This window comes from Heterocephalus glaber, unplaced genomic scaffold (genome assembly GCF_053883595.1).
Source record: "Heterocephalus glaber isolate CG9 unplaced genomic scaffold, H.glaber_assembly_v1.0 deba00000818, whole genome shotgun sequence".
Taxonomy (NCBI): Eukaryota; Metazoa; Chordata; class Mammalia; order Rodentia; family Bathyergidae; genus Heterocephalus; species Heterocephalus glaber.
In genome coordinates this window covers 466,215-480,882 of record NW_028258164.1, presented here as the reverse complement: position 1 = coordinate 480,882, position 14,668 = coordinate 466,215, and the positions used below count along the sequence as shown (strand labels likewise).

General features: G+C 40.3%; 1 protein-coding gene across 5 annotated transcripts in view; it reads right to left on the bottom strand.

The window, feature by feature from the left end:
- Positions 1-14,668, bottom strand: part of Kcnq5 (potassium voltage-gated channel subfamily Q member 5) — a 478,936-nt gene that overhangs the window by 299,267 nt on the left and 165,001 nt on the right. The window lies entirely within an intron of this gene.

The window sequence follows — 14,668 nt, the reverse complement described above, 5'->3', positions numbered from 1 at the left end:
GTGGGACAGAGACGCGGGTCCAGGCAGAGGGTACCAGTCCCATGTCCCTGTGTCACATGCGGAGAGCTGCTCTCACGCAGAGAAGGGGAGGGACTTGTAGAAGAGCTCGTGAACATTTTGCCTCCCTCGCATTTACCTCTTGTTCTAAATTTATCACAGCGAATCAAGCAAGCTACCAAAATAAAATCTTATTCTTAAGTGCATGAAGTACAGGACGCAGTGCGGCCACCGCAGCCAGGGCATGGAGGCTGCCCATGTTGGCAGGCAGCGGGAAGGCGCCCGGGCGGGCTGGGCACTCCAGCGCAGGACAGGCAGGTCACTTGTCACATGCATCTACGAGCAACCTAGACAAACATGACCAAGTGTGAGTGCACTTCCAGACTGTCTCCCAGTGGCTTCACTGTATGTGGTATGTGTTCAGTTGGAATTACTTTAAAAAGGAGATGAATTCTTGATTGCTTTCGTGAAAATATTTTTTTCTCAAGACTGTCATGCTTACATTGAGTATGTAGTTTTTATTTTATGGGGAAATGTGAGGGGGAGTTTTTTCTTTTATGAAAAAGTGTGAGGGAGGAGTTGGAGACCCTTGCAGGAGAGCTGATGTGGTCCTGAAAGGACTGCTATTTTTCTATTTAGGTAGGAGACAAGTGCATTTGACATTTGTTTGACTAAACAAGATGTTGGAGAAATTTTCTTCTGGCAAACACAGAGCAGGGTGTCTACCCCTTGGCACTTGTGACGCTTTGGAGTGATCGCTCCTTGTGGCTGTGGAGTGGGGTCCTCCACCCCCAATCTCTGATGCCAGTGCATCTCACCTTACTCCTCCCTGCCTTGTGCCCAGAAAACTCTCAAGAGACAGCTCCTAGTGTAGAGGGTCATCCAAAAGCAGTAAGAATATTAGGATGCAGTATGTATAGGTGTCACCTCCCCACCATGAACACGTTCATTATATATTCAAGCATGTGTTAGTATAAAAGCAATACAAAAAAAATAAGGACAGCAGTAGGCGCTAGGGATGGTCATTCAAACCTGGATGAAAATACTACCATTCTGCTCTGCCCTTCTCTTTCCTCCCATTCTCAAATGTCTCAGCTATGGATGCATCACATCAAATCTTACCTCTGAGGGATTCCAGAGTCCCAGTCTGTCTCTCCTGATGCCAGCTACATATTTCTCTGTGGATGACTTATAAACCTGAAGAAAGTTCGTGCTCCTAATTTTCTAGGCCCCACTGTCCTGACAGATATTTGAATCAACATCTTTTTACCTCTGCTGTCCCCCCCACCCCACCCCAGTCAGCACCACCTTTATTCCTGAGAAATCCCTGAAGTTTCCCTCCTTTTTGCTCCCTGTGATTGGCACCTAACCACTCTCCTACAGACACATCCTTTGCTGTTTGTTCTGTGGTACTGGAGTTGAACCCAGTGCCTTTTGACTGAGATATATCCCACAGCCTTTTTTAAAATGTTTTTTTTGAGACAAGTTCTTGCTTAGTGCACAGGCTGGGCTCAAACTTGAGAGTTTCCTGCCTCAGCCTCCCGGAGTGCTGGAATTACAGGTGTGTACCACCATGCCCAGTCCATAGAGGCTTTCAATTCGTGTTTTTCCTTTGCCTTCTTCTGTGATTACTGAACTTCTATTTATTGCACTCATTGCTAGTTTAGGTGCCACCTCCTCCTGAATGCTCTTTGGTGATTTGGCCCAGAACCTTCCTTCCTTCTTGAAACCCTATAGTACCTGGAGAAATTTCAAATTATTCAAGCAGCTGATTCATACTGTAGGGTGTTTGTATGTGCCTGATGAGTGTGAAACCTCTCTTATACTTTGTAGCACTGTGTCTTGCACAAAGAATGTACTAAGTACATGTTGAATTACTGAAAGGAGTTAAGAGAGACCTTTATATTACTGTAAAGTCATTTGTTGGCAGGACCAAATAGGATCCTTTACAAGCTGTGAGCTGCAAAAGTGCTCTAGGTCAAAACTTTCTGCCCAAGTTTGGCTGTATAAAATTCCACTTTGAAAAACAAATTCCTTCGCTATCTTGAGGATTTTCAGGTTTCAGGAATGGACTGAAATAAGCAGAAACTAGTTGATAAGGGCCTCTCCACACAAGATCCTGCTGCAGAAGGGGCCCCTGGCTGGGTCTGTGGGAGGGGATGATATGAAAGGCTCCCTGGACAGACACAGGGCTGCGGGAAAAGGGTCAGGCAAGCAACAAGTAGAGCTGGCCACACCAGAGCTGACCTACCTTACCACCAACATATGTACACATATATATGTTCATGTGCCAGATAATAAATGGTTGGCAATGGATTGCATATGCAACAGAGGGCTCAGGAGATTACACTGCCTAGTGATGTTATAACCACCTCAGACTGTTTACATTCACTCTGTGATGTTCTTACAAACACAAATGCCTAGTGACACAGTTCTAAAAATGTAGCCCCTTTTAATTAACACAGGACTAGAGATACATGCATACATACTTCTACATACAAATATATATGCATATACATCTATGTGTACAACATGCGTATGTGTACAGATATATAAATATATTTGTTTTATAGATTTTAAGACCAAGAACACTTAAAATTTTTTCTGTGATCATAGCAACAGCACAAAGTAGATATTGAACATAAACGTGCTTATATTTAAGCAGCTAGACATACAAAGGAGCTGAAATAAAAGCTGTTTTACAGCAAGTATATTTCTATTCATTATTTCTCATCATTTTCTTGTAACTTTGAGATGAAAAGACTGATAGACACTGACTTTCACTATTTCTAATCCACCAAAAAATGACTGCTGTTTCTAAATTTAGCTCATTATAATTACCAGGCCTTTCCCAAGGCATTAACAAGGCTAATCAGGGGATCTGATGACTAGTCTCATGGAAGAATGACTGGTAACTAAAATGTCACGTACACATCTTTTGATGGATAGAGCGGACTGAACTGGTATCTTTATCCTGCGAGCCTGTGGTTTTGCTCAATCCCTGAATTGGTATGTGTGAATTACAGTCTCCAGGGGGAAATTCCTGGCACAAAGGAATGAAGGGAATTAGGGGAAGAAGGCTCAGAATGGCTTCTCTGCTAGGGATGTACAGCCTTGCTGGCTTGCCAATGATGTCACCATGTCACAGACAGGGTCTAAGGAGGTCCCCCAAAGTGGCAAAGGTTCCTCAACTCACCCCACCCTCGGGGTAAGTTGTAGGTTTGGCGACTCCTGTCAGAGAAAACAAAATTTTTAAGACACAGTGAGAATTGTGAAGAGGTTTTCCAGATCAAATTTAAAAGCTGTACACTCAGAGAGAACAGCATGAGGGCCCTCAGGGGAGAGGCACATTATGATCTGGGCTGGGGATGTTTCTGTGGTTTTGTGGTGTCTTTGCTAAGGGTGATCTAGAATGTGTGTTCCTACATCTGTCAGGTCAGTTATTCGTCAGGCTCCTTAGATGAAGGCCTTTCCACATGCTGAAGTTGTGATCTGCTGCCAGCTGATAGACAGCACTGCATCTTTGAGGGTGGAGGTCTCTGGGAGGAAGGGCCAATCCCTGTGAGCCCAATTTATAGGGTTTCTCTGTCCTCAACACCCTAAGGAATTTTTCTTGGGGGTGGGGTTGGTAAACTTTCTGAAAGGGAAAACATCTTGCATAACTTTGTATCCCTAAGCTGTAGTTTTTCTTCAAGTTATAAGGTTAAAATTACAATTTTTCCTGTCTATGTTATCATTTTAAGAAACTGCTTGCTGCCAACAGCATCAAAGGTTGACCTCAGAAAGGCAGTGCTGACTGGACAACCGAGTCGGCCACCTCAACACAAATATCCCTTTTCTATTTCCTGAGTTGTCTGGCTGGGGCTTTAATGGCAGAATTATAAATAAAGCGTTCAGTGTCACTGATTTACTTTAATATAAAAATGACTGGTTTCATTCCCTCCTTATTCATTCATTAGAAAAACAAAAAACAAAAATCCCATAAAGCTCCTCGTGTTCCAGGGAACAGCCAAACAGGGCTGACCTGACACCATTCTAGGCTGCCCTGCCGAGGAATGGGGAGAGGAACGAGTGCCCGGCTCCGGACTCAGCGAATGGAAGACTCTCAACTCCCACTTGTCCACAGTGGAGCACCCTCAGCTTCCAGGAAGGGCTGACCCGGAAGGCCTGGCTGTTCCTGTCCGTCAGGCTGTCTTTGTCTTGCTTCTCACACTCTTCTCACCCTCATTGCTGGCTAGATAGGTATGAGACACATGAAGTCCTCACCCCTGAGAATCTTACATTGTAGCTGGGGAGTCAGAAAATACATGAAATGCATAGTATATCCCCAAATAGTAGGAGTCACAGGAAAAGAAGAAAAGAAAAGAAAGGCAGCAATGGGGAATCCAGAGTGTTGGGCATCGTGGGTGGGAGCCACTCCCTTTGCAGAGCAAGGATTGAAAAGTGACAGTGAAAAGAAAGTCTGAAGGTATGGTACATTTGAAATAGGCAGCAGGGAACACTGCCTTTTTGATAGAGATGTGTTTTGCTGCTTTTGTGTTTTTCCCTTGCTTTCTCCTAGGGCAAGCGCACCTGGCAGTTAGAGGCTTGGTGAGAGGTCATGACATTAGCAGAACTCCTAGAGACTGCTGAAATTTAAGGAGGTCTCCTCATGTCAAAGAGGGAACATTACTGTCTCTCTTTCCTATCTTTTAGAGCTGTTATGAGGATCAAAGAAGACAGTGGCTAAAAAACATTTCCAAAACAGTGGAGTCTCTCATATTAGCAAAGCACAATTATGCAGAATGGTGCAACGAGTAAATGGAGTGACGACTCCTATATTCAAATGTTATTAACTTAGTAGAAAGATGAGATGGGAGGGAAGGAGAAAGGAATGGAGGGAGAAGAGACAGAGAGCAGGAGCACAGGGTTAGGGCTGTGATCCCGCTTATCAATGAGTTCACTGTCTCTATCTAGGTGCAGAGACACACTTCCTTCCCAGGCAGATCACTGCTGTTGGCCAAATGGATTTGGTCTTCTGAGGTGCAAGTAAATGATAAATTCTTGGGTAAAAATATTGCTCTTACCCTAATAAGTAAATATGGAAAAGCTGATTAATTTTGCAGGGTTTTGAATTAATTAGGCAACAGAAAATATCAATAATTTCCAAGTGAAAAAAAGAAAACTGATGAAGGAAATATTTTTTAAGAACAAATGTATTTTTTAAGGACAGATGTAAAACTTACTGATTCATTTTTTGTTTTTGTTTCCCTCCTGTGTTGTCCAGACTGGTCCTCCTGCCTCAGCTTTCTAAGTGCTGGGACTACAGGCATAGACCACCACATTGAGTACTTTCATAGAAAAAGTAAAACTAAAATCATATAATTGAGTTAAACTTTTATTCTCTTTTAAAAATCAAAGTTTTTTCTTCATTATTTCACAGATTCACTTTCTAAACTTTATATAGATAAAAAAACCTGATCAGTTTGAAAAGCATTTCTCTTGCTTAATTGCTTCTGAAATAGTTGGTAGGGAGCTTACAATTAGTTCATGATTCATAATCTCCAAGGCTTAGTAATTATTTTTAAAAGGAAACTAATTTTCTGAAACAATATGGGAGTCAAACCTATGTTTAATTTTCTTCTCACTGGAATACAGTAATCTTGGATAAAAGCAAGAATTTCAGAAGAGAACATTCAAAATGGTACTTAATAATAAAAAATAATTTGGAAACGATAAAATGAATTTAACAAAATACATTAAATATTTTTCATTTGTTTATGATGTAGGAAAGCTAATGTTTCACAAATGTAGTAGATGAACTAGATCGAACTGACTGACTTGAAGCTGACCAGACTTTGCCATATGATGCCTACTTGGATGCGTTGTGATCATCATCCATGTAATCTATCCATGGATGTTTGCTTTATAAAGTTACTAACTTTTTTTTTTTTTGAGCCTCTGTGCTAGCATATGGTTTGGACCAGGAAGTACAGCCCTACTGGTGTCCTAAAAACAGGTCATAGGGAGGTGAAAAACATCTGGTCAACCCAGAAGAGGCTTGGGTCAGTGGCCCCAGCAAGCCAGGCACCTGCCAAAGCATGCAGGGCTCCCTGCTGCAGCTGCTCTTGGCTCATTGATTTTTACAGGACAAAGTGTTTATGTCCAAACTGATGATGAAAAAAAATAGGCAGCATAAGAGAAAAAAATGCCAAGAGTAGGATTTTTCCAAAAGCTGACATATTTTTTACATGAAAAATCTATGAATTTCCTTGAAGTACTAAATGGATTTGCAACTTTAAGTCTCCCTCATTTTTAGTGCTTCAATCAGCTTATCAGCAGCAATAACTTGATAAATAACAAGTATTGTGTGTTAAGAATATGTGATAAATATTTTTCATTAAAATTTTTCCACATAATGCTGTATCAAAGCATCAAGTGCTTGCTTGATATGATCTTAAGTGACAAATTTCCTTTCTTCATTTGAATATTAATATGTTTATTTTCAATTCAATATGTGAAAAATACTATACACAGGTTCAAATTTATAATTATGTAGAGTAGCTAATACATTCACATTCGCGGTCCTGAAACTTGTGCATCTGTAACCTTATGTAGCAAAGGAACTTCAGATGTGTGATTAAGTTAAGAACCTTGAGATGGGGCAATCATCCTGAAAAATCAGGGGGTGCCAATCCAATCCCAGTGGTTCTCACAGGAGGAAGGCAGTAGTGTCGGAGTCAGGGAGGCTGTAACAGTGGAAGCAGATGTCCAGCTGACAGGGGTTCATATGCCAAGAAATGCAATGGCCTCTAGGATCTGGATGAGGGAAGAAAACCAGATATCTCCTAGAATGTCCTGGAAGAAATGAAGCTCTCCTTATACATTTATTTTAGATTCATATGACTTCTCTTTTGACCTTTAGAGCCATAAAATGATAAATATGCACTATTTTAAGCAACTAAGTTTGTGGCAATTTGCTACTACAGCAATAAGAAACTAATATATAGAGTTTATATATCTATTTTTTGTCTCATTGTTCATAAATGCTAGGCGCTCTGTAATTTTTTAAAGAAGATAAAGATTTGTTTAAGGAAGAAGACCAAAGAAATGGAGGTACCTGCAAATTCCCCGATGTACAGATTAATAAGGCATGCTTTACAAAAGCAACCTGTAGACCTTTTCCTATTGCCATATTCGATGATTTTAACTCCTGGCCACCACGATGCAGACCTTACTTACAAATAAACTCAGCAGACAACACAGAGGGAAAGGTGATTTGAAGAAAGTTCTAAAGAAAGCAGGCACATCACTTAATACTTTTATCAAACAAAAAATCCTTAAGTGTTCATTGCAAACATCCCATGTATCTAGTGAAGGGTTTGAAGAAATGCACTCACTGAATGACCATGAACATGAGTAGGAGCTGACGGGGAAATAATACTTCCCAGGGGGAAATTGGTGTAATGGGGCGGGGCGGGGCATGGGAGTTGCATCTCAATTAGTCATTTCCCACTTTTCTAATACTTTGCAGTAGGTCAGGGAATGGCACATGCAGGAGATAAATTCTAATGGTTCCTTAAAGGAAAAAGGAGAGTGGTATGGAGCATGCTATGAACCTCAGACCTTGGACAAAAGACTGAGCAGGAATTTAGCAAGTTTTCTTAGAGCAGCAGAAAAGAGGCAAAAGGATAAGGTAGGGCCATGGAAAGGCTGAACACAGAGACTAAATTCAGTGTTTCCAGGTTACTAGGCAGTGAGAAGCACAGCAAGGGGCCTGGAGAGGAAAATGAGAAATCTCTCAACAGAATCCAACAAGGGCTGTTTGATGATGACGATGACAAGAAGGATCTCCAGTGGGAGGGGATGAGGGGCCCAGAACACAAGAAACAGAACAGAAGAGGAATAAAAATAATCCAGACAAAGAATTATTGCTCCTAAATAAAAGTAGAAGCGAAGGAGGTGCAGAACTGATTTGAGAGAAAAGGAATGTCAGAAATTACCAGAGGTGGAGAAACCTCGAATATATATATTTAAAAAAATCCTGTGAACTTCATGAGTGGCCATCCTGCAGTTAACACTGCTCTTGATAAACGGCTGCGGCATTTCGGCCGAGACTGAACATTTAGCTCAAAACGTCTTCCACAGCGACAGAATGTAATATGTGAAACTCTATGAAAGGCAATTTGGGAGGCAGACAAGTAAATTTGCCTCATTTCTATGCATGCTGGATTTGAGATCAAGGAGCAGGATAATATGTGTGTCGAAGTGTTAGAGGAAGAGAATTCTAACCCAAGCCAGATCTCTGGCATCCCTTCCATGGAATGGATCTTGAGGTGAGTGGCTGAAGCATGTGGGATAGGAATTTTGACAGAAAGTACCTATGGTGTGCAGCTGTCAAGGTGCCCAGGAGAACACTAACGTTAGAAAACTGCTGACTATTCCAGAGCCATCCATAGACTACTGTTACAATCCCTGACCCATCACCAGCCTCTGTCTGGAGCAACTAATTTAAAAAATCCCTTTGTATCAGCATCCTCTGTCATCTTTGCTCTTCCATCAACCTTTGAAACTTTGGGTCTTTGGGGTATCTGCCACTTTGATTTCTCTGCCCTTCCATGCATGTCACAGCATGCACAAGCCATCTCTGTGTGCTAGTTTCTCCTCCCCAGAAGCCCAGCCCAAGCCCAGCAATATGACATCTAACGTGCTCATAACATTTCCCAGTAAGCGCAAGATGAACGTACAAAACGCTATTTGGAAAACAACAGCTCTTGTGATACTTTTGTTCAGCCCTAAATTCATAAACAGTACATGTGTTATGGCTGGGGGGCTCTGCTGGTGAGCAGAGGCAGTGCCTCACCATGGAGAGAAATGATACATGTCGTTGGTATCTCCAGGGCAGCCCGCCTTTTGTTGTGAGTCAGTCTTTGATTTGATGTGAGGGAGAGCAAAAAGCTATCATCTTCCTGGCCTTTTCCCCCAGGCCTCGTCTCTTTCCTTGCCTTTAATGTATTGGCTAGAGGAAAACGAGAGGTTCAAATACAGTAACTTATTATAGAATACATTGACTTTTTTTGGAATTTATATACAAACTCAATCTATTAAATCTATTTTAAAAAAAGAAAACTAAGCATCTGCTGGTAACATGTAAAGGGTGATTAGATTCATTAGTAGTGGGAACTTCACCTGCTTGCCCTCATGTACTTAAAGTATCCATGAACACAGACAGTCTGCTGACTCTGGGTTTGAATCCCACCTCTAATCCTCACCAGTTGGATAGCCTGTCCCAGTGGACCTCTTTGTTCCCAATTTTCCCTAATATCCAGTTGATGTATAGAATTTTGACCCTCAAATAGGAGCCATGAGGTCCTCTACTTGGTCAACCTAAGCTTGCATACACTAGCCTAAGAGGAGTTGACACAGGAGAGTGCTGTAGGCTGGTCCTATGGCATCCAGAAGTTTTATAAAAATTTACATGAGGTGGGCCTCCCAGGAGAGTGGAGGTATTGGAGTGAGTGGATGCCCTCCAGAGAGGGGTGGCTACCTCTCAGCGGGTGTGGGAGGAGCACTAGTGAGGGGGGGCACCCAAAAGTGGACCTCATTAAAATATTTTTCCTAAAATGGAAAAAATATTTTTTTTTCTGAAGAAAAATATAGACTGAGACATGATTATCATGGAAGAGAAAGGAAGTACCTGTCCTTGATGAGCCTGTATTGGTGCCCAGGACCTTAAAGGCCTCAAATGTGGAGAGTGGGAAAGCAGAGGAGCATGATGCCCAGCAGGAAGAGACTAAAGGGGATGTGTAACATGATGGGCATAGGAAGGAATGGGAGCAGACCAAGAAGTACAGAAAGGGTTTCAGGGGTAGAAAGCAAGTTGAGCCCCTCTCCCAAGACAGCAGGCTGGCCAGAAAGTGGAAATTAGGAGCTCCTACAACAGGTTACCTTCTAAGAAGCTCAAGAGCCACCAAGCCAAGGCTGAGATGGCAACACGGAGAGGTAAGAAGATGCTCCAAGGAGAGAGGAGAGGAGCACCAAAGAGGAGCAACTCTTGCCAGCAAGAGTCCGGAGGTGCTGAGCTAGAAGGGAGAGGACAGAAAGAGCAGACTTTCCTAGGGGGAAGGGATCCACCCTCAGGACCTGAGGCCTTTACCATGCATTCACCTTAGATACCCCTTACGGGGCTGCTTTAGGGATATTAGATGGTTCTTACTTTTGAATATTCTTGAAAGAAATGTGAAATAGTTTTGATTATAGTAGTAATTTTTTAAAAGGAAAAAAAATAAGAAATTCCTAGCCCATGATGAACACACAGAGAGATTTCAGCTTGCTTCAAAGCATGTGTTAGGTCTGACAGCACATGTTTGGGTGCAACTGAAGAATTACTGTGAGATAGGAAACTACTAATCTAAAACTGGTATTAAAACACCTATGATTTATGTAAGAATTAAGCAACTAAAATAAATATTTAAATATAAACCTTTAGATAGTTAAAGTGCTTAAACTAAAAAATACTGTAATTCAAAGTATTTAAGAATCAAATTTAAATATAATTGTTAATTTAAAATAATTCTTTGCTAAAGAATGATTCACTATTTATGTTGTTAAGAAGTCCAAAATATATCACTATATTCCAAGTTATATGTTTAAAATAACTGTTAACTAACAAGGATTAAAAGAATCATTTCTAAGTGTAATATTTACACTTATACTAAGAAATAAATAAAATATGACACACGCATGTAAAGTAATGCATAGACTGTGGTTAAATATTAATAATAATGTTTATATAAATTTTAAATTAGCTGATCTTAGCTTTCACAAAACTAATAATTATAATATCACAGTCACAAATATAACTAAAATGTGTAACACTCAGAAAAATACACCTTCTAGATGTTTTCTCCATGTAATAAGTTTACTTTGTGTAGGAAATAGTTTCTTAAAATTCTAAAAATTTCTTAAAAGCACCCAAAACTATGCAATCCATATAATAAATGTTCATGAATTTTGTTGAATTAGAATATTTGTGGTTTTAGTCACAGAGAAAACAAGTTAGTTTTTCAAAATAATGCTGGAATTGGCTTATAACTAGCTCATCAGTAGAATTTTCTTTTTATTAATCATCATTTCTTTACCCCTAAGTTTAAATAAGTACCTGCGAATGTTTAGCCACAAATTTTTCTAACTCTTATATTGGGAAAGCATTAATTTCATTGCTTATCAGTTAAGTTTCATTCCAATTGAGATGAATTTTTTAAATAATTAACTAAATATAAAAGTATGAAGTCTGTCACAGTTTAATGTGCCTTACTGATTCAGTAAGGGATTTTGCTTGATTCATTGGAGAGAGTTCATGTAATGAGGTCCTGGGACAGCATGGGCCTCGGTTTCTTTAATTATAAAATCGGGATGGCGTGGAGGACCCTTTAGGATCCTGCCCAGGTTTAATTCTGGTTCCAAGATTGTACTGAATAATTTTAATCTTGTTCTCAACTTTAATACATTTCCCTGAAGTATTTCCCATACTTTAAAACTGCATTTTCAGTTGCCTTTGTATATGTGCCATAGCATAATTTAGTTTAATATTTTCAGAATCTAATTTTGAATATTATCCATGAAAACTGATATTGTGTTTAACGTATTTAATGAATGTACCAAGGCCAAGTTTCTTGCATGACTTTATCATTGTTCAAGATTGAGTCTTAGTTCTACCATTTCTCAGTCCTATAAACAAGAGCAATAGGAAGCTATGTTTCCATTATTTCTATTAGTGCTGATAATAATATTAATAACAGGAGCCATATTCATTTTTAGAATTTGAAAGTTATTGAAATCTTGCCTATGTACTTTCTTTGTTATGAAGGCATGCAAATTTTCACAATGTCTAATTCACAAAGACAATAAGCACACTGCAGCAGAAACTGGACAATACCTCAAATATTTTTTTTTCCACTAGTGAAACACTTGCACCTGACTCCTATCTTTAATATGCAAGGCAGGTTTTAGAACTGTTTCTCCCTACTCCCTGCTGAATCCACTACTGAGAGTTTGATTTCCTTTTCCATTTGGAAGAACTCTTTTATGAACAAATCTCTGATTTACTAAGACAAGAACAAAGATAATTCATTCTTGGAAGGACAGGCCATGTCCATGGGTGACCATGTAACTGGATCGTAAAGTGTCTCATCCATCTCTGAGATTCTCTTTGTGGCCAGTTCTGAGCAGTTTGGGAGACTATGCTAATTGCCACAACAATCGAGATACATAACACAGACTTTATAATATTGCAGCACATCAATATGTCCTCAATCCCATTTTTACCACTTGCTTTGGGATCTCCCAACACCACTCTTATTGCTCCATGTTACTCCCTTCTAGTGCACTGCAGACTTTCTTCCAGTTTAATGGGCTTGCGAGAGTCTCCCTGTTATTACAAAGTTAATTTCACTATACCTTCAACTAGGAAGTGAAAGTGTTGATTTGCAGGAGAACTAAAGACTAAGATAATTCTAAGCTCTCTTTCCTTTCCTTACCAAACACCTTGAAGAAAAGTCCTTTGTGCTCACTATTTCTACCTCGCCACCACATATTATCTCCTTAGTCTATGCAGCATGCTTTGGTCCTCACTGCTCTTCCCCTCCCAGGAAATGTCACCAATTTCCTCTTAGTCGCTGAATTCAACCTCTCCTCTCTGGGACCATAAATTTCTGGTCTGGTCCTTCCTTTCTGACACTTTCTCCTTGTGACTCCAGCAGTACTCGAAGGTGTTCGCCTCACATCTTGCCTCTTTCTGTTTGTGTGCTCTTGTTCTAGCATGGAATGTTCCTGACGGAAATATCCTTAATCCCCTGTTCTCAGGTGCTCTCTCTTTTGGTAATTTTAAGGCTTCAATTATCTGATGTACGTGAATGCTCTCTCCACTGAAAATTTCTCTCAGGAGTTCCGGTGTTGAATGTCCTGCCAGTACTTTCAACTTAATACTGATTGCCCCGAGTTAAACTCATTATGTCCTCTGTCAGTCTGGCTCTTCTTTCTGGGCTGCTTAACTCTGTTGATGGCATCATCATATGTCACTGGGAGGCTAAAAATGAGTCATATCAATTTTATCTTCTAAGGGCCTCTTCTATTGCTCTTTTAACTTCTAACCTCATTGCCAAATGATTCAACTCTTCCTCCCATCAGATTCGTTTGGAATTTGCTGATATATTTTAATAATGTGTCCTCTTTGTCATGCTATTATCTTGATCTAAAGACTTATAGAATCCAGTCTAAGCTTTGAAGTGTATCATAGCAGGTCCTGATTATTTTGAAGCCAATCTGCTTTTCACATCCATTCTCAGGGCTTCCTTTTCACCAAACCAAACTACATCATGATGCTCATGCTTCTTGAATCTTCAACTTGTGACCTTTGCTCATGACTTCTCTGCTCATGAAGCCTCATGTGCTGTGCACCAATGAGGACCCAGCTCAACTGTTTGGGCATACCATTCGCTCATCACTTTTTCTACCTCAAAGAACTTACATCTCTCTTAGAGCAATTATAAAAATGTTTTAAAATCTCTCATTACATTTGTTCATGTTGCTGTGCACTTGGGAGAAAAAGTGGGCAACTCATTGTTCCCAAGTACCCTGTACACATTAGGCTTTGGGGTTGTGAAGTCCCATATACATGTCATGTGTCACCTACCTGACCTTATGGGCTCCATGAGAGTAAAAACTATGTTTGATTCTTCTTGGCATCTTCTAGAACATACCAAGCACTGAAAGTCTATAAACTCATGTAGTATTTTTAAATGAATGATCCAGTCCCAAATCCCATACTCTCTGATCATAGTCTACTTCTCCACCTTTGTCCTGTGCACTTGTTTCCTGATAACTGCCTTGTTTTTTGAATTCAGTTGACCAGATTCTATATAAAAATTGATGCAAAATTATAAATAGTATCCTAAATTGCTTCCTAGTTAAAACTCTTAAAGTTTATTCTGCCAAGTCATCTCCTACTTAAAACTCTAAGTAAGGATATATTATTTTTTGAAAAGACAAAGAAAAAAAAAGCAAGGCCTGTATTGGTAATTCCATGTCATCTCTGTCAATTAACAAAGTGAAATACTGGATTATACCACTATGTTCAGTGGTGCCACTTGGGTAAATCACTGGATTTAAATTTAAAAATTAACTTAATGCAAAGGACTTGACAACTAAAGAAAGATGGTAGCAGATGGTAGCTAGGGAAGGAAGAAAGTCCCATAGAAATTAAAGTTTCATAGCATGAACTTCGAGTGACAGTAGACAACACAATGCAAAAATGCTTCACAACAGGCACTGCTCTTTGCAGGAGCGAGCTAGAGTTATTTTATATGAGCAAGTAACCTTCAGGGGCATGGATGAAGTTGGTGATGGTTTTTGGAATCCTCATTTTACAGAGGAAGGAAAAAGGGCACAGGGAACCTGAGGAAACTCCCTAAGGTGGCTCGGTTAGGAAGTAGCACAATGGACATGTACAGCCAGGCTGCAGGTGGGGAGGTCAGACATGCAGCAGGAAGGAGGTGGCTCCTCCATTTTGGTTTCCAAAGCCCCAAATCCCTGCATTCATTGTCTTTCCAGGCTGGAAGAGGCTACCTTCTCTTTCCAGCATTCTGGCTCTGCCATTCTCCTCCAAGAGCCTGGCATTTCATGCCCTTGGGCT